This window comes from Phyllobates terribilis, unplaced genomic scaffold, assembly GCF_046119375.1.
Source record: "Phyllobates terribilis strain yellow unplaced genomic scaffold, ASM4611937v1 Scaffold_160__1_contigs__length_4322635, whole genome shotgun sequence".
Classification (NCBI taxonomy): domain Eukaryota; kingdom Metazoa; phylum Chordata; class Amphibia; order Anura; family Dendrobatidae; genus Phyllobates; species Phyllobates terribilis.
In genome coordinates this window covers 3,233,441-3,252,032 of record NW_027362920.1, presented here as the reverse complement: position 1 = coordinate 3,252,032, position 18,592 = coordinate 3,233,441, and the positions used below count along the sequence as shown (strand labels likewise).

Below are 18,592 nucleotides of genomic sequence, written 5' to 3'. Positions count from 1 at the left end.
AAGTTTGGTTGATTAGTCTGTGGCATTCTGTTAAACTGTTGCTTATGGCGGTCTCTGTGAGCTTCTCAGCGACATTCAGCCAGCCAGGTATCCTGCCTGCAGTAGATGGAATGTGGCAATGGAACGCTGGCTGCGCGTGTCATAATAGGCTCTGAGCCTTTATATACCTGTGCACAGCAGCAGCCACCTTCAGTCTGCTGCTGGACAGCCAGCAGCAGCAGCAGCAGGAGAGGTATGTAATCAGGAGCCCTCCTGCTAAGGGGAGACAGCTGCTCGTTCCACCCCACCCCCCGCCTTAATTGGTTCTCCTCCCTTCCAACGGTGTTGAGGCGGGTGGGAACAGCAGGGGGTGAAGGTGCTGTGTTTAAAGAGGTGGAGTTATGCAGATCTAAAACGCGTGGATTGCAGCAGCAGCAAGCCGAAAAGTGCAGGCATGTAAGGGATCTAGAGGTTGACAACATGTCTTCTTAACGGGAGTCCAGGAGCTCATCTCCACAAATGGACTTTTCAGGATCCTTGGGTGGCTCCGTAGTTTGAAACCAATTCTGGTTATCGCTTCTCGGCCTTTTGGCTAAGATCAAGTGTAGTATCTGTTCTTATCAGTTTAATATCTGATACGTCCCCTATCTGGGGACCATATATTAAATGGATTTTTAGAACAGGGAGATGGAAAAAGAGCTTGCTCTGTCCGCTCCACGCATTGACCTGGTATTGCAGTATCTCCAGGACCGGTGCACCCCTTCTTTAATGCAGTTTCTAAAATCAGAAAGAATTGAATTCAATGTTTTTTGTTCATTTTGCTTGTTTGTCGGATTTTGGGATGGACTCTTTGGCTTTGCTTTTCTTCTCCTCATTGGATTTTTCATGTTCAAAGTTGCAGAAGCCAGATTACAAGCTCATTTTGGTTCAACTTCAGCAACTGTGCATTGCATTGCCATGTAATGTGATGCAATGCTATCTTTCTAGCTCTCCCTTTTTACTTCCTTTTGGATAAACAGACATATTAGGCAAGCATTTTGGAGCTTTCACCTAAATAACTACAGGTGGTGAGATAAGCTGCACAATATAATTGACCTTTCAGTATATTGTTGCACACACACCATCTATTTAGCAAATGCCCTTGTTATCAACAGCAGCCTTTAAAACTCACCTGAGCTAACAGGTATGTGCGCTGGTTACTCTGCTGCGCTTAAAATTTCTTTTTTGGTTTGCTACAATGCCTTTTCTGAAACGTTGTCTCCTTCTGCTGGAACACTGACTTCTTTCATTTAATGCCTGCAGACTATAAAAGAGAACCCAACCCAAAAAGTTTGGTTGATTAGTCTGTGGCATTCTGTTAAACTGTTGCTTATGGCGGTCTCTGTGAGCTTCTCAGCGACATTCAGCCAGCCAGGTATCCTGCCTGCAGTAGATGGAATGTGGCAATGGAACGCTGGCTGCGCGTGTCATAATAGGCTCTGAGCCTTTATATACCTGTGCACAGCAGCAGCCACCTTCAGTCTGCTGCTGGACAGCCAGCAGCAGCAGCAGCAGGAGAGGTATGTAATCAGGAGCCCTCCTGCTAAGGGTAGACAGCTGCTCATTCCACCCCACCCCCCGCCTTAATTGGTTCTCCTCCCTTCCAACGGTGTTGAGGCGGGTGGGAACAGCAGGGGGTGAAGGTGCTGTGTTTAAAGAGGTGGAGTTATGCAGATCTAAAACGCGTGGATTGCAGCAGCAGCAAGCCGAAAAGTGCAGGCATGTAAGGGATCTAGAGGTTGACAACATGTCTTCTTAACGGGAGTCCAGGAGCTCATCTCCACAAATGGACTTTTCAGGATCCTTGGGTGGCTCCGTAGTTTGAAACCAATTCTGGTTATCGCTTCTCGGCCTTTTGGCTAAGATCAAGTGTAGTATCTGTTCTTATCAGTTTAATATCTGATACGTCCCCTATCTGGGGACCATATATTAAATGGATTTTTAGAACAGGGAGATGGAAAAAGAGCTTGCTCTGTCCACTCCACGCATTGACCTGGTATTGCAGTATCTCCAGGACCGGTGCACCCCTTCTTTAATGCAGTTTCTAAAATCAGAAAGAATTGAATTCAATGTTTTTTGTTCATTTTGCTTGTTTGTCGGATTTTGGGATGGACTCTTTGGCTTTGCTTTTCTTCTCCTCATTGGATTTTTCATGTTCAAAGTTGCAGAAGCCAGATTACAAGCTCATTTTGGTTCAACTTCAGCAACTGTGCATTGCATTGCCATGTAATGTGATGCAATGCTATCTTTCTAGCTCTCCCTTTTTACTTCCTTTTGGATAAACAGACATATTAGGCAAGCATTTTGGAGCTTTCACCTAAATAACTACAGGTGGTGAGATAAGCTGCACAATATAATTGACCTTTCAGTATATTGTTGCACACACACCATCTATTTAGCAAATGCCCTTGTTATCAACAGCAGCCTTTAAAACTCACCTGAGCTAACAGGTATGTGCGCTGGTTACTCTGCTGCGCTTAAAATTTCTTTTTTGGTTTGCTACAATGCCTTTTCTGAAACGTTGTCTCCTTCTGCTGGAACACTGACTTCTTTCATTTAATGCCTGCAGACTATAAAAGAGAACCCAACCCAAAAAGTTTGGTTGATTAGTCTGTGGCATTCTGTTAAACTGTTGCTTATGGCGGTCTCTGTGAGCTTCTCAGCGACATTCAGCCAGCCAGGTATCCTGCCTGCAGTAGATGGAATGTGGCAATGGAACGCTGGCTGCGCGTGTCATAATAGGCTCTGAGCCTTTATATACCTGTGCACAGCAGCAGCCACCTTCAGTCTGCTGCTGGACAGCCAGCAGCAGCAGCAGCAGGAGAGGTATGTAATCAGGAGCCCTCCTGCTAAGGGTAGACAGCTGCTCGTTCCACCCCACCCCCCGCCTTAATTGGTTCTCCTCCCTTCCAACGGTGTTGAGGCGGGTGGGAACAGCAGGGGGTGAAGGTGCTGTGTTTAAAGAGGTGGAGTTATGCAGCTCTAAAACGCGTGGATTGCAGCAGCAGCAAGCCGAAAAGTGCAGGCATGTAAGGGATCTAGAGGTTGACAACATGTCTTCTTAACGGGAGTCCAGGAGCTCATCTCCACAAATGGACTTTTCAGGATCCTTGGGTGGCTCCGTAGTTTGAAACCAATTCTGGTTATCGCTTCTCGGCCTTTTGGCTAAGATCAAGTGTAGTATCTGTTCTTATCAGTTTAATATCTGATACGTCCCCTATCTGGGGACCATATATTAAATGGATTTTTAGAACAGGGAGATGGAAAAAGAGCTTGCTCTGTCCACTCCACGCATTGACCTGGTATTGCAGTATCTCCAGGACCGGTGCACCCCTTCTTTAATGCAGTTTCTAAAATCAGAAAGAATTGAATTCAATGTTTTTTGTTCATTTTGCTTGTTTGTCGGATTTTGGGATGGACTCTTTGGCTTTGCTTTTCTTCTCCTCATTGGATTTTTCATGTTCAAAGTTGCAGAAGCCAGATTACAAGCTCATTTTGGTTCAACTTCAGCAACTGTGCATTGCATTGCCATGTAATGTGATGCAATGCTATCTTTCTAGCTCTCCCTTTTTACTTCCTTTTGGATAAACAGACATATTAGGCAAGCATTTTGGAGCTTTCACCTAAATAACTACAGGTGGTGAGATAAGCTGCACAATATAATTGACCTTTCAGTATATTGTTGCACACACACCATCTATTTAGCAAATGCCCTTGTTATCAACAGCAGCCTTTTAAACTCACCTGAGCTAACAGGTATGTGCGCTGGTTACTCTGCTGCGCTTAAAATTTCTTTTTTGGTTTGCTACAATGCCTTTTCTGAAACGTTGTCTCCTTCTGCTGGAACACTGACTTCTTTCATTTAATGCCTGCAGACTATAAAAGAGAACCCAACCCAAAAAGTTTGGTTGATTAGTCTGTGGCATTCTGTTAAACTGTTGCTTATGGCGGTCTCTGTGAGCTTCTCAGCGACATTCAGCCAGCCAGGTATCCTGCCTGCAGTAGATGGAATGTGGCAATGGAACGCTGGCTGCGCGTGTCATATTAGGCTCTGAGCCTTTATATACCTGTGCACAGCAGCAGCCACCTTCAGTCTGCTGCTGGACAGCCAGCAGCAGCAGCAGCAGGAGAGGTATGTAATCAGGAGCCCTCCTGCTAAGGGTAGACAGCTGCTCGTTCCACCCCACCCCCCGCCTTAATTGGTTCTCCTCCCTTCCAACGTTGTTGAGGCGGGTGGGAACAGCAGGGGGTGAAGGTGCTGTGTTTAAAGAGGTGGAGTTATGCAGATCTAAAACGCGTGGATTGCAGCAGCAGCAAGCCGAAAAGTGCAGGCATGTAAGGGATCTAGAGGTTGACAACATGTCTTCTTAACGGGAGTCCAGGAGCTCATCTCCACAAATGGACTTTTCAGGATCCTTGGGTGGCTCCGTAGTTTGAAACCAATTCTGGTTATCGCTTCTCGGCCTTTTGGCTAAGATCAAGTGTAGTATCTGTTCTTATCAGTTTAATATCTGATACGTCCCCTATCTGGGGACCATATATTAAATGGATTTTTAGAACAGGGAGATGGAAAAAGAGCTTGCTCTGTCCACTCCACGCATTGACCTGGTATTGCAGTATCTCCAGGACCGGTGCACCCCTTCTTTAATGCAGTTTCTAAAATCAGAAAGAATTGAATTCAATGTTTTTTGTTCATTTTGCTTGTTTGTCGGATTTTGGGATGGACTCTTTGGCTTTGCTTTTCTTCTCCTCATTGGATTTTTCATGTTCAAAGTTGCAGAAGCCAGATTACAAGCTCATTTTGGTTCAACTTCAGCAACTGTGCATTGCATTGCCATGTAATGTGATGCAATGCTATCTTTCTAGCTCTCCCTTTTTACTTCCTTTTGGATAAACAGACATATTAGGCAAGCATTTTGGAGCTTTCACCTAAATAACTACAGGTGGTGAGATAAGCTGCACAATATAATTGACCTTTCAGTATATTGTTGCACACACACCATCTATTTAGCAAATGCCCTTGTTATCAACAGCAGCCTTTTAAACTCACCTGAGCTAACAGGTATGTGCGCTGGTTACTCTGCTGCGCTTAAAATTTCTTTTTTGGTTTGCTACAATGCCTTTTCTGAAACGTTGTCTCCTTCTGCTGGAACACTGACTTCTTTCATTTAATGCCTGCAGACTATAAAAGAGAACCCAACCCAAAAAGTTTGGTTGATTAGTCTGTGGCATTCTGTTAAACTGTTGCTTATGGCGGTCTCTGTGAGCTTCTCAGCGACATTCAGCCAGCCAGGCATCCTGCCTGCAGTAGATGGAATGTGGCAATGGAACGCTGGCTGCGCGTGTCATAATAGGCTCTGAGCCTTTATATACCTGTGCACAGCAGCAGCCACCTTCAGTCTGCTGCTGGACAGCCAGCAGCAGCAGCAGGAGAGGTATGTAATCAGGAGCCCTCCTGCTAAGGGTAGACAGCTGCTCGTTCCACCCCACCCCCCGCCTTAATTGGTTCTCCTCCCTTCCAACGGTGTTGAGGCGGGTGGGAACAGCAGGGGGTGAAGGTGCTGTGTTTAAAGAGGTGGAGTTATGCAGATCTAAAACGCGTGGATTGCAGCAGCAGCAAGCCGAAAAGTGCAGGCATGTAAGGGATCTAGAGGTTGACAACATGTCTTCTTAACGGGAGTCCAGGAGCTCATCTCCACAAATGGACTTTTCAGGATCCTTGGGTGGCTCCGTAGTTTGAAACCAATTCTGGTTATCGCTTCTTGGCCTTTTGGCTAAGATCAAGTGTAGTATCTGTTCTTATCAGTTTAATATCTGATACGTCCCCTATCTGGGGACCATATATTAAATGGATTTTTAGAACAGGGAGATGGAAAAAGAGCTTGCTCTGTCCACTCCACGCATTGACCTGGTATTGCAGTATCTCCAGGACCGGTGCACCCCTTCTTTAATGCAGTTTCTAAAATCAGAATGAATTGAATTCAATGTTTTTTGTTCATTTTGCTTGTTTGTCGGATTTTGGGATGGACTCTTTGGCTTTGCTTTTCTTCTCCTCATTGGATTTTTCATGTTCAAAGTTGCAGAAGCCAGATTACAAGCTCATTTTGGTTCAACTTCAGCAACTGTGCATTGCATTGCCATGTAATGTGATGCAATGCTATCTTTCTAGCTCTCCCTTTTTACTTCCTTTTGGATAAACAGACATATTAGGCAAGCATTTTGGAGCTTTCACCTAAATAACTACAGGTGGTGAGATAAGCTGCACAATATAATTGACCTTTCAGTATATTGTTGCACACACACCATCTATTTAGCAAATGCCCTTGTTATCAACAGCAGCCTTTTAAACTCACCTGAGCTAACAGGTATGTGCGCTGGTTACTCTGCTGCGCTTAAAATTTCTTTTTTGGTTTGCTACAATGCCTTTTCTGAAACGTTGTCTCCTTCTGCTGGAACACTGACTTCTTTCATTTAATGCCTGCAGACTATAAAAGAGAACCCAACCCAAAAAGTTTGGTTGATTAGTCTGTGGCATTCTGTTAAACTGTTGCTTATGGCGGTCTCTGTGAGCTTCTCAGCGACATTCAGCCAGCCAGGTATCCTGCCTGCAGTAGATGGAATGTGGCAATGGAACGCTGGCTGCGCGTGTCATAATAGGCTCTGAGCCTTTATATACCTGTGCACAGCAGCAGCCACCTTCAGTCTGCTGCTGGACAGCCAGCAGCAGCAGCAGCAGGAGAGGTATGTAATCAGGAGCCCTCCTGCTAAGGGTAGACAGCTGCTCGTTCCACCCCACCCCCCGCCTTAATTGGTTCTCCTCCCTTCCAACGGTGTTGAGGCGGGTGGGAACAGCAGGGGGTGAAGGTGCTGTGTTTAAAGAGGTGGAGTTATGCAGATCTAAAACGCGTGGATTGCAGCAGCAGCAAGCCGAAAAGTGCAGGCATGTAAGGGATCTAGAGGTTGACAACATGTCTTCTTAACGGGAGTCCAGGAGCTCATCTCCACAAATGGACTTTTCAGGATCCTTGGGTGGCTCCGTAGTTTGAAACCAATTCTGGTTATCGCTTCTCGGCCTTTTGGCTAAGATCAAGTGTAGTATCTGTTCTTATCAGTTTAATATCTGATACGTCCCCTATCTGGGGACCATATATTAAATGGATTTTTAGAACAGGGAGATGGAAAAAGAGCTTGCTCTGTCCACTCCACGCATTGACCTGGTATTGCAGTATCTCCAGGACCGGTGCACCCCTTCTTTAATGCAGTTTCTAAAATCAGAATGAATTGAATTCAATGTTTTTTGTTCATTTTGCTTGTTTGTCGGATTTTGGGATGGACTCTTTGGCTTTGCTTTTCTTCTCCTCATTGGATTTTTCATGTTCAAAGTTGCAGAAGCCAGATTACAAGCTCATTTTGGTTCAACTTCAGCAACTGTGCATTGCATTGCCATGTAATGTGATGCAATGCTATCTTTCTAGCTCTCCCTTTTTACTTCCTTTTGGATAAACAGACATATTAGGCAAGCATTTTGGAGCTTTCACCTAAATAACTACAGGTGGTGAGATAAGCTGCACAATATAATTGACCTTTCAGTATATTGTTGCACACACACCATCTATTTAGCAAATGCCCTTGTTATCAACAGCAGCCTTTTAAACTCACCTGAGCTAACAGGTATGTGCGCTGGTTACTCTGCTGCGCTTAAAATTTCTTTTTTGGTTTGCTACAATGCCTTTTCTGAAACGTTGTCTCCTTCTGCTGGAACACTGACTTCTTTCATTTAATGCCTGCAGACTATAAAAGAGAACCCAACCCAAAAAGTTTGGTTGATTAGTCTGTGGCATTCTGTTAAACTGTTGCTTATGGCGGTCTCTGTGAGCTTCTCAGCGACATTCAGCCAGCCAGGTATCCTGCCTGCAGTAGATGGAATGTGGCAATGGAACGCTGGCTGCGCGTGTCATAATAGGCTCTGAGCCTTTATATACCTGTGCACAGCAGCAGCCACCTTCAGTCTGCTGCTGGACAGCCAGCAGCAGCAGCAGCAGGAGAGGTATGTAATCAGGAGCCCTCCTGCTAAGGGTAGACAGCTGCTCGTTCCACCCCACCCCCCGCCTTAATTGGTTCTCCTCCCTTCCAACGGTGTTGAGGCGGGTGGGAACAGCAGGGGGTGAAGGTGCTGTGTTTAAAGAGGTGGAGTTATGCAGATCTAAAACGCGTGGATTGCAGCAGCAGCAAGCCGAAAAGTGCAGGCATGTAAGGGATCTAGAGGTTGACAACATGTCTTCTTAACGGGAGTCCAGGAGCTCATCTCCACAAATGGACTTTTCAGGATCCTTGGGTGGCTCCGTAGTTTGAAACCAATTCTGGTTATCGCTTCTCGGCCTTTTGGCTAAGATCAAGTGTAGTATCTGTTCTTATCAGTTTAATATCTGATACGTCCCCTATCTGGGGACCATATATTAAATGGATTTTTAGAACAGGGAGATGGAAAAAGAGCTTGCTCTGTCCACTCCACGCATTGACCTGGTATTGCAGTATCTCCAGGACCGGTGCACCCCTTCTTTAATGCAGTTTCTAAAATCAGAAAGAATTGAATTCAATGTTTTTTGTTCATTTTGCTTGTTTGTCGGATTTTGGGATGGACTCTTTGGCTTTGCTTTTCTTCTCCTCATTGGATTTTTCATGTTCAAAGTTGCAGAAGCCAGATTACAAGCTCATTTTGGTTCAACTTCAGCAACTGTGCATTGCATTGCCATGTAATGTGATGCAATGCTATCTTTCTAGCTCTCCCTTTTTACTTCCTTTTGGATAAACAGATTTATTAGGCAAGCATTTTGGAGCTTTCACCTAAATAACTACAGGTGGTGAGATAAGCTGCACAATATAATTGACCTTTCAGTATATTGTTGCACACACACCATCTATTTAGCAAATGCCCTTGTTATCAACAGCAGCCTTTTAAACTCACCTGAGCTAACAGGTATGTGCGCTGGTTACTCTGCTGCGCTTAAAATTTCTTTTTTGGTTTGCTACAATGCCTTTTCTGAAACGTTGTCTCCTTCTGCTGGAACACTGACTTCTTTCATTTAATGCCTGCAGACTATAAAAGAGAACCCAACCCAAAAAGTTTGGTTGATTAGTCTGTGGCATTCTGTTAAAATGTTGCTTATGGCGGTCTCTGTGAGCTTCTCAGCGACATTCAGCCAGCCAGGTATCCTGCCTGCAGTAGATGGAATGTGGCAATGGAACGCTGGCTGCGCGTGTCATAATAGGCTCTGAGCCTTTATATACCTGTGCACAGCAGCAGCCACCTTCAGTCTGCTGCTGGACAGCCAGCAGCAGCAGCAGCAGGAGAGGTATGTAATCAGGAGCCCTCCTGCTAAGGGTAGACAGCTGCTCGTTCCACCCCACCCCCCGCCTTAATTGGTTCTCCTCCCTTCCAACGGTGTTGAGGCGGGTGGGAACAGCAGGGGGTGAAGGTGCTGTGTTTAAAGAGGTGTAGTTATGCAGATCTAAAACGCGTGGATTGCAGCAGCAGCAAGCCGAAAAGTGCAGGCATGTAAGGGATCTAGAGGTTGACAACATGTCTTCTTAACGGGAGTCCAGGAGCTCATCTCCACAAATGGACTTTTCAGGATCCTTGGGTGGCTCCGTAGTTTGAAACCAATTCTGGTTATCGCTTCTCGGCCTTTTGGCTAAGATCAAGTGTAGTATCTGTTCTTATCAGTTTAATATCTGATACGTCCCCTATCTGGGGACCATATATTAAATGGATTTTTAGAACAGGGAGATGGAAAAAGAGCTTGCTCTGTCCACTCCACGCATTGACCTGGTATTGCAGTATCTCCAGAACCGGTGCACCCCTTCTTTAATGCAGTTTCTAAAATCAGAAAGAATTGAATTCAATGTTTTTTGTTCATTTTGCTTGTTTGTCGGATTTTGGGATGGACTCTTTGGCTTTGCTTTTCTTCTCCTCATTGGATTTTTCATGTTCAAAGTTGCAGAAGCCAGATTACAAGCTCATTTTGGTTCAACTTCAGCAACTGTGCATTGCATTGCCATGTAATGTGATGCAATGCTATCTTTCTAGCTCTCCCTTTTTACTTCCTTTTGGATAAACAGACATATTAGGCAAGCATTTTGGAGCTTTCACCTAAATAACTACAGGTGGTGAGATAAGCTGCACAATATAATTGACCTTTCAGTATATTGTTGCACACTCACCATCTATTTAGCAAATGCCCTTGTTATCAACAGCAGCCTTTTAAACTCACCTGAGCTAACAGGTATGTGCGCTGGTTACTCTGCTGCGCTTAAAATTTCTTTTTTGGTTTGCTACAATGCCTTTTCTGAAACGTTGTCTCCTTCTGCTGGAACACTGACTTCTTTCATTTAATGCCTGCAGACTATAAAAGAGAACCCAACCCAAAAAGTTTGGTTGATTAGTCTGTGGCATTCTGTTAAACTGTTGCTTATGGCGGTCTCTGTGAGCTTCTCAGCGACATTCAGCCAGCCAGGTATCCTGCCTGCAGTAGATGGAATGTGGCAATGGAACGCTGGCTGCGTGTGTCATAATAGGCTCTGAGCCTTTATATACCTGTGCACAGCAGCAGCCACCTTCAGTCTGCTGCTGGACAGCCAGCAGCAGCAGCAGCAGGAGAGGTATGTAATCAGGAGCCCTCCTGCTAAGGGTAGACAGCTGCTCGTTCCACCCCACCCCCCGCCTTAATTGGTTCTCCTCCCTTCCAACGGTGTTGAGGCGGGTGGGAACAGCAGGGGGTGAAGGTGCTGTGTTTAAAGAGGTGGAGTTATGCAGATCTAAAACGCGTGGATTGCAGCAGCAGCAAGCCGAAAAGTGCAGGCATGTAAGGGATCTAGAGGTTGACAACATGTCTTCTTAACGGGAGTCCAGGAGCTCATCTCCACAAATGGACTTTTCAGGATCCTTGGGTGGCTCCGTAGTTTGAAACCAATTCTGGTTATCGCTTCTCGGCCTTTTGGCTAAGATCAAGTGTAGTATCTGTTCTTATCAGTTTAATATCTGATACGTCCCCTATCTGGGGACCATATATTAAATGGATTTTTAGAACAGGGAGATGGAAAAAGAGCTTGCTCTGTCCACTCCACGCATTGACCTGGTATTGCAGTATCTCCAGGACCGGTGCACCCCTTCTTTAATGCAGTTTCTAAAATCAGAAAGAATTGAATTCAATGTTTTTTGTTCATTTTGCTTGTTTGTCGGATTTTGGGATGGACTCTTTGGCTTTGCTTTTCTTCTCCTCATTGGATTTTTCATGTTCAAAGTTGCAGAAGCCAGATTACAAGCTCATTTTGGTTCAACTTCAGCAACTGTGCATTGCATTGCCATGTAATGTGATGCAATGCTATCTTTCTAGCTCTCCCTTTTTACTTCCTTTTGGATAAACAGACATATTAGGCAAGCATTTTGGAGCTTTCACCTAAATAACTACAGGTGGTGAGATAAGCTGCACAATATAATTGACCTTTCAGTATATTGTTGCACACACACCATCTATTTAGCAAATGCCCTTGTTATCAACAGCAGCCTTTTAAACTCACCTGAGCTAACAGGTATGTGCGCTGGTTACTCTGCTGCGCTTAAAATTTCTTTTTTGGTTTGCTACAATGCCTTTTCTGAAACGTTGTCTCCTTCTGCTGGAACACTGACTTCTTTCATTTAATGCCTGCAGACTATAAAAGAGAACCCAACCCAAAAAGTTTGGTTGATTAGTCTGTGGCATTCTGTTAAACTGTTGCTTATGGCGGTCTCTGTGAGCTTCTCAGCGACATTCAGCCAGCCAGGTATCCTGCCTGCAGTAGATGGAATGTGGCAATGGAACGCTGGCTGCGCGTGTCATATTAGGCTCTGAGCCTTTATATACCTGTGCACAGCAGCAGCCACCTTCAGTCTGCTGCTGGACAGCCAGCAGCAGCAGCAGCAGGAGAGGTATGTAATCAGGAGCCCTCCTGCTAAGGGTAGACAGCTGCTCGTTCCACCCCACCCCCCGCCTTAATTGGTTCTCCTCCCTTCCAACGGTGTTGAGGCGGGTGGGAACAGCAGGGGGTGAAGGTGCTGTGTTTAAAGAGGTGGAGTTATGCAGATCTAAAACGCGTGGATTGCAGCAGCAGCAAGCCGAAAAGTGCAGGCATGTAAGGGATCTAGAGGTTGACAACATGTCTTCTTAACGGGAGTCCAGGAGCTCATCTCCACAAATGGACTTTTCAGGATCCTTGGGTGGCTCCGTAGTTTGAAACCAATTCTGGTTATCGCTTCTCGGCCTTTTGGCTAAGATCAAGTGTAGTATCTGTTCTTATCAGTTTAATATCTGATACGTCCCCTATCTGGGGACCATATATTAAATGGATTTTTAGAACAGGGAGATGGAAAAAGAGCTTGCTCTGTCCACTCCACGCATTGACCTGGTATTGCAGTATCTCCAGGACCGGTGCACCCCTTCTTTAATGCAGTTTCTAAAATCAGAAAGAATTGAATTCAATGTTTTTTGTTCATTTTGCTTGTTTGTCGGATTTTGGGATGGACTCTTTGGCTTTGCTTTTCTTCTCCTCATTGGATTTTTCATGTTCAAAGTTGCAGAAGCCAGATTACAAGCTCATTTTGGTTCAACTTCAGCAACTGTGCATTGCATTGCCATGTAATGTGATGCAATGCTATCTTTCTAGCTCTCCCTTTTTACTTCCTTTTGGATAAACAGACATATTAGGCAAGCATTTTGGAGCTTTCACCTAAATAACTACAGGTGGTGAGATAAGCTGCACAATATAATTGACCTTTCAGTATATTGTTGCACACACACCATCTATTTAGCAAATGCCCTTGTTATCAACAGCAGCCTTTTAAACTCACCTGAGCTAACAGGTATGTGCGCTGGTTACTCTGCTGCGCTTAAAATTTCTTTTTTGGTTTGCTACAATGCCTTTTCTGAAACGTTGTCTCCTTCTGCTGGAACACTGACTTCTTTCATTTAATGCCTGCAGACTATAAAAGAGAACCCAACCCAAAAAGTTTGGTTGATTAGTCTGTGGCATTCTGTTAAACTGTTGCTTATGGCGGTCTCTGTGAGCTTCTCAGCGACATTCAGCCAGCCAGGTATCCTGCCTGCAGTAGATGGAATGTGGCAATGGAACGCTGGCTGCGCGTGTCATAATAGGCTCTGAGCCTTTATATACCTGTGCACAGCAGCAGCCACCTTCAGTCTGCTGCTGGACAGCCAGCAGCAGCAGCAGCAGGAGAGGTATGTAATCAGGAGCCCTCCTGCTAAGGGTAGACAGCTGCTCGTTCCACCCCACCCCCCGCCTTAATTGGTTCTCCTCCCTTCCAACGGTGTTGAGGCGGGTGGGAACAGCAGGGGGTGAAGGTGCTGTGTTTAAAGAGGTGGAGTTATGCAGATCTAAAACGCGTGGATTGCAGCAGCAGCAAGCCGAAAAGTGCAGGCATGTAAGGGATCTAGAGGTTGACAACATGTCTTCTTAACGGGAGTCCAGGAGCTCATCTCCACAAATGGACTTTTCAGGATCCTTGGGTGGCTCCGTAGTTTGAAACCAATTCTGGTTATCGCTTCTCGGCCTTTTGGCTAAGATCAAGTGTAGTATCTGTTCTTATCAGTTTAATATCTGATACGTCCCCTATCTGGGGACCATATATTAAATGGATTTTTAGAACAGGGAGATGGAAAAAGAGCTTGCTCTGTCCACTCCACGCATTGACCTGGTATTGCAGTATCTCCAGGACCGGTGCACCCCTTCTTTAATGCAGTTTCTAAAATCAGAAAGAATTGAATTCAATGTTTTTTGTTCATTTTGCTTGTTTGTCGGATTTTGGGATGGACTCTTTGGCTTTGCTTTTCTTCTCCTCATTGGATTTTTCATGTTCAAAGTTGCAGAAGCCAGATTACAAGCTCATTTTGGTTCAACTTCAGCAACTGTGCATTGCATTGCCATGTAATGTGATGCAATGCTATCTTTCTAGCTCTCCCTTTTTACTTCCTTTTGGATAAACAGACATATTAGGCAAGCATTTTGGAGCTTTCACCTAAATAACTACAGGTGGTGAGATAAGCTGCACAATATAATTGACCTTTCAGTATATTGTTGCACACACACCATCTATTTAGCAAATGCCCTTGTTATCAACAGCAGCCTTTTAAACTCACCTGAGCTAACAGGTATGTGCGCTGGTTACTCTGCTGCGCTTAAAATTTCTTTTTTGGTTTGCTACAATGCCTTTTCTGAAACGTTGTCTCCTTCTGCTGGAACACTGACTTCTTTCATTTAATGCCTGCAGACTATAAAAGAGAACCCAACCCAAAAAGTTTGGTTGATTAGTCTGTGGCATTCTGTTAAACTGTTGCTTATGGCGGTCTCTGTGAGCTTCTCAGCGACATTCAGCCAGCCAGGTATCCTGCCTGCAGTAGATGGAATGTGGCAATGGAACGCTGGCTGCGCGTGTCATATTAGGCTCTGAGCCTTTATATACCTGTGCACAGCAGCAGCCACCTTCAGTCTGCTGCTGGACAGCCAGCAGCAGCAGCAGCAGGAGAGGTATGTAATCAGGAGCCCTCCTGCTAAGGGTAGACAGCTGCTCGTTCCACCCCACCCCCCGCCTTAATTGGTTCTCCTCCCTTCCAACGGTGTTGAGGCGGGTGGGAACAGCAGGGGGTGAAGGTGCTGTGTTTAAAGAGGTGGAGTTATGCAGATCTAAAACGCGTGGATTGCAGCAGCAGCAAGCCGAAAAGTGCAGGCATGTAAGGGATCTAGAGGTTGACAACATGTCTTCTTAACGGGAGTCCAGGAGCTCATCTCCACAAATGGACTTTTCAGGATCCTTGGGTGGCTCCGTAGTTTGAAACCAATTCTGGTTATCGCTTCTCGGCCTTTTGGCTAAGATCAAGTGTAGTATCTGTTCTTATCAGTTTAATATCTGATACGTCCCCTATCTGGGGACCATATATTAAATGGATTTTTAGAACAGGGAGATGGAAAAAGAGCTTGCTCTGTCCACTCCACGCATTGACCTGGTATTGCAGTATCTCCAGGACCGGTGCACCCCTTCTTTAATGCAGTTTCTAAAATCAGAAAGAATTGAATTCAATGTTTTTTGTTCATTTTGCTTGTTTGTCGGATTTTGGGATGGACTCTTTGGCTTTGCTTTTCTTCTCCTCATTGGATTTTTCATGTTCAAAGTTGCAGAAGCCAGATTACAAGCTCATTTTGGTTCAACTTCAGCAACTGTGCATTGCATTGCCATGTAATGTGATGCAATGCTATCTTTCTAGCTCTCCCTTTTTACTTCCTTTTGGATAAACAGACATATTAGGCAAGCATTTTGGAGCTTTCACCTAAATAACTACAGGTGGTGAGATAAGCTGCACAATATAATTGACCTTTCAGTATATTGTTGCACACACACCATCTATTTAGCAAATGCCCTTGTTATCAACAGCAGCCTTTTAAACTCACCTGAGCTAACAGGTATGTGCGCTGGTTACTCTGCTGCGCTTAAAATTTCTTTTTTGGTTTGCTACAATGCCTTTTCTGAAACGTTGTCTCCTTCTGCTGGAACACTGACTTCTTTCATTTAATGCCTGCAGACTATAAAAGAGAACCCAACCCAAAAAGTTTGGTTGATTAGTCTGTGGCATTCTGTTAAACTGTTGCTTATGGCGGTCTCTGTGAGCTTCTCAGCGACATTCAGCCAGCCAGGTATCCTGCCTGCAGTAGATGGAATGTGGCAATGGAACGCTGGCTGCGCGTGTCATAATAGGCTCTGAGCCTTTATATACCTGTGCACAGCAGCAGCCACCTTCAGTCTGCTGCTGGACAGCCAGCAGCAGCAGCAGCAGGAGAGGTATGTAATCAGGAGCCCTCCTGCTAAGGGTAGACAGCTGCTCGTTCCACCCCACCCCCCGCCTTAATTGGTTCTCCTCCCTTCCAACGGTGTTGAGGCGGGTGGGAACAGCAGGGGGTGAAGGTGCTGTGTTTAAAGAGGTGGAGTTATGCAGATCTAAAACGCGTGGATTGCAGCAGCAGCAAGCCGAAAAGTGCAGGCATGTAAGGGATCTAGAGGTTGACAACATGTCTTCTTAACGGGAGTCCAGGAGCTCATCTCCACAAATGGACTTTTCAGGATCCTTGGGTGGCTCCGTAGTTTGAAACCAATTCTGGTTATCGCTTCTCGGCCTTTTGGCTAAGATCAAGTGTAGTATCTGTTCTTATCAGTTTAATATCTGATACGTCCCCTATCTGGGGACCATATATTAAATGGATTTTTAGAACAGGGAGATGGAAAAAGAGCTTGCTCTGTCCACTCCACGCATTGACCTGGTATTGCAGTATCTCCAGAACCGGTGTACCCCTTCTTTAATGCAGTTTCTAAAATCAGAAAGAATTGAATTCAATGTTTTTTGTTCATTTTGCTTGTTTGTCGGATTTTGGGATGGACTCTTTGGCTTTGCTTTTCTTCTCCTCATTGGATTTTTCATGTTCAAAGTTGCAGAAGCCAGATTACAAGCTCATTTTGGTTCAACTTCAGCAACTGTGCATTGCATTGCCATGTAATGTGATGCAATGCTATCTTTCTAGCTCTCCCTTTTTACTTCCTTTTGGATAAACAGACATATTAGGCAAGCATTTTGGAGCTTTCACCTAAATAACTACAGGTGGTGAGATAAGCTGCACAATATAATTGACCTTTCAGTATATTGTTGCACACACACCATCTATTTAGCAAATGCCCTTGTTATCAACAGCAGCCTTTTAAACTCACCTGAGCTAACAGGTATGTGCGCTGGTTACTCTGCTGCGCTTAAAATTTCTTTTTTGGTTTGCTACAATGCCTTTTCTGAAACGTTGTCTCCTTCTGCTGGAACACTGACTTCTTTCATTTAATGCCTGCAGACTATAAAAGAGAACCCAACCCAAAAAGTTTGGTTGATTAGTCTGTGGCATTCTGTTAAACTGTTGCTTATGGCGGTCTCTGTGAGCTTCTCAGCGACATTCAGCCAGCCAGGTATCCTGCCTGCAGTAGATGGAATGTGGCAATGGAACGCTGGCTGCGCGTGTCATAATAGGCTCTGAGCCTTTATATACCTGTGCACAGCAGCAGCCACCTTCAGTCTGCTGCTGGACAGCCAGCAGCAGCAGCAGCAGGAGAGGTATGTAATCAGGAGCCCTCCTGCTAAGGGTAGACAGCTGCTCGTTCCACCCCACCCCCCGCCTTAATTGGTTCTCCTCCCTTCCAACGGTGTTGAGGCGGGTGGGAACAGCAGGGGGTGAAGGTGCTGTGTTTAAAGAGGTGGAGTTATGCAGATCTAAAACGCGTGGATTGCAGCAGCAGCAAGCCGAAAAGTGCAGGCATGTAAGGGATCTAGAGGTTGACAACATGTCTTCTTAACGGGAGTCCAGGAGCTCATCTCCACAAATGGACTTTTCAGGATCCTTGGGTGGCTCCGTAGTTTGAAACCAATTCTGGTTATCGCTTCTCGGCCTTTTGGCTAAGATCAAGTGTAGTATCTGTTCTTATCAGTTTAATATCTGATACGTCCCCTATCTGGGGACCATATATTAAATGGATTTTTAGAACAGGGAGATGGAAAAAGAGCTTGCTCTGTCCACTCCACGCATTGACCTGGTATTGCAGTATCTCCAGAACCGGTGTACCCCTTCTTTAATGCAGTTTCTAAAATCAGAAAGAATTGAATTCAATGTTTTTTGTTCATTTTGCTTGTTTGTCGGATTTTGGGATGGACTCTTTGGCTTTGCTTTTCTTCTCCTCATTGGATTTTTCATGTTCAAAGTTGCAGAAGCCAGATTACAAGCTCATTTTGGTTCAACTTCAGCAACTGTGCATTGCATTGCCATGTAATGTGATGCAATGCTATCTTTCTAGCTCTCCCTTTTTACTTCCTTTTGGATAAACAGACATATTAGGCAAGCATTTTGGAGCTTTCACCTAAATAACTACAGGTGGTGAGATAAGCTGCACAATATAATTGACCTTTCAGTATATTGTTGCACACACACCATCTATTTAGCAAATGCCCTTGTTATCAACAGCAGCCTTTTAAACTCACCTGAGCTAACAGGTATGTGCGCTGGTTACTCTGCTGCGCTTAAAATTTCTTTTTTGGTTTGCTACAATGCCTTTTCTGAAACGTTGTCTCCTTCTGCTGGAACACTGACTTCTTTCATTTAATGCCTGCAGACTATAAAAGAGAACCCAACCCAAAAAGTTTGGTTGATTAGTCTGTGGCATTCTGTTAAACTGTTGCTTATGGCGGTCTCTGTGAGCTTCTCAGCGACATTCAGCCAGCCAGGCATCCTGCCTGCAGTAGATGGAATGTGGCAATGGAACGCTGGCTGCGCGTGTCATAATAGGCTCTGAGCCTTTATATACCTGTGCACAGCAGCAGCCACCTTCAGTCTGCTGCTGGACAGCCAGCAGCAGCAGCAGCAGGAGAGGTATGTAATCAGGAGCCCTCCTGCTAAGGGTAGACAGCTGCTCGTTCCACCCCACCCCCCGCCTTAATTGGTTCTCCTC

The 18,592-nt window shown here is 45.1% G+C and overlaps 14 non-coding genes across 14 annotated transcripts; all 14 read left to right on the top strand.

Moving 5' to 3' along the window:
• The first annotated feature begins 551 nt into the window (after window positions 1-551).
• Window positions 552-742, top strand: LOC141207122 (U2 spliceosomal RNA). The gene has a single exon (XR_012277546.1). It is a non-coding gene; the product is annotated as a U2 spliceosomal RNA (small nuclear RNA).
• A 1,115-nt stretch (window positions 743-1,857) lies between these two features.
• LOC141207458 (U2 spliceosomal RNA) lies at window positions 1,858-2,048 on the top strand. The gene has a single exon (XR_012277794.1). It is a non-coding gene; the product is annotated as a U2 spliceosomal RNA (small nuclear RNA).
• A 1,115-nt stretch (window positions 2,049-3,163) lies between these two features.
• LOC141207456 (U2 spliceosomal RNA) lies at window positions 3,164-3,354 on the top strand. Its single transcript, XR_012277792.1, has one exon. It is a non-coding gene; the product is annotated as a U2 spliceosomal RNA (small nuclear RNA).
• A 1,115-nt stretch (window positions 3,355-4,469) lies between these two features.
• On the top strand, window positions 4,470-4,660 carry LOC141207455 (U2 spliceosomal RNA). The gene has a single exon (XR_012277791.1). It is a non-coding gene; the product is annotated as a U2 spliceosomal RNA (small nuclear RNA).
• Window positions 4,661-5,772: 1,112 nt separating this feature from the next.
• LOC141207096 (U2 spliceosomal RNA) lies at window positions 5,773-5,963 on the top strand. The gene has a single exon (XR_012277521.1). It is a non-coding gene; the product is annotated as a U2 spliceosomal RNA (small nuclear RNA).
• Window positions 5,964-7,078: 1,115 nt separating this feature from the next.
• Window positions 7,079-7,269, top strand: LOC141207454 (U2 spliceosomal RNA). The gene has a single exon (XR_012277790.1). It is a non-coding gene; the product is annotated as a U2 spliceosomal RNA (small nuclear RNA).
• Window positions 7,270-8,384: 1,115 nt separating this feature from the next.
• LOC141207453 (U2 spliceosomal RNA) lies at window positions 8,385-8,575 on the top strand. Its single transcript, XR_012277789.1, has one exon. It is a non-coding gene; the product is annotated as a U2 spliceosomal RNA (small nuclear RNA).
• A 1,115-nt stretch (window positions 8,576-9,690) lies between these two features.
• Window positions 9,691-9,881, top strand: LOC141207188 (U2 spliceosomal RNA). The gene has a single exon (XR_012277609.1). It is a non-coding gene; the product is annotated as a U2 spliceosomal RNA (small nuclear RNA).
• A 1,115-nt stretch (window positions 9,882-10,996) lies between these two features.
• Window positions 10,997-11,187, top strand: LOC141207452 (U2 spliceosomal RNA). Its single transcript, XR_012277788.1, has one exon. It is a non-coding gene; the product is annotated as a U2 spliceosomal RNA (small nuclear RNA).
• A 1,115-nt stretch (window positions 11,188-12,302) lies between these two features.
• Window positions 12,303-12,493, top strand: LOC141207451 (U2 spliceosomal RNA). The gene has a single exon (XR_012277787.1). It is a non-coding gene; the product is annotated as a U2 spliceosomal RNA (small nuclear RNA).
• Window positions 12,494-13,608: 1,115 nt separating this feature from the next.
• On the top strand, window positions 13,609-13,799 carry LOC141207450 (U2 spliceosomal RNA). Its single transcript, XR_012277786.1, has one exon. It is a non-coding gene; the product is annotated as a U2 spliceosomal RNA (small nuclear RNA).
• Window positions 13,800-14,914: 1,115 nt separating this feature from the next.
• Window positions 14,915-15,105, top strand: LOC141207448 (U2 spliceosomal RNA). The gene has a single exon (XR_012277785.1). It is a non-coding gene; the product is annotated as a U2 spliceosomal RNA (small nuclear RNA).
• A 1,115-nt stretch (window positions 15,106-16,220) lies between these two features.
• LOC141207217 (U2 spliceosomal RNA) lies at window positions 16,221-16,411 on the top strand. Its single transcript, XR_012277638.1, has one exon. It is a non-coding gene; the product is annotated as a U2 spliceosomal RNA (small nuclear RNA).
• A 1,115-nt stretch (window positions 16,412-17,526) lies between these two features.
• On the top strand, window positions 17,527-17,717 carry LOC141207216 (U2 spliceosomal RNA). The gene has a single exon (XR_012277637.1). It is a non-coding gene; the product is annotated as a U2 spliceosomal RNA (small nuclear RNA).
• Window positions 17,718-18,592: the final 875 nt, after the last annotated feature.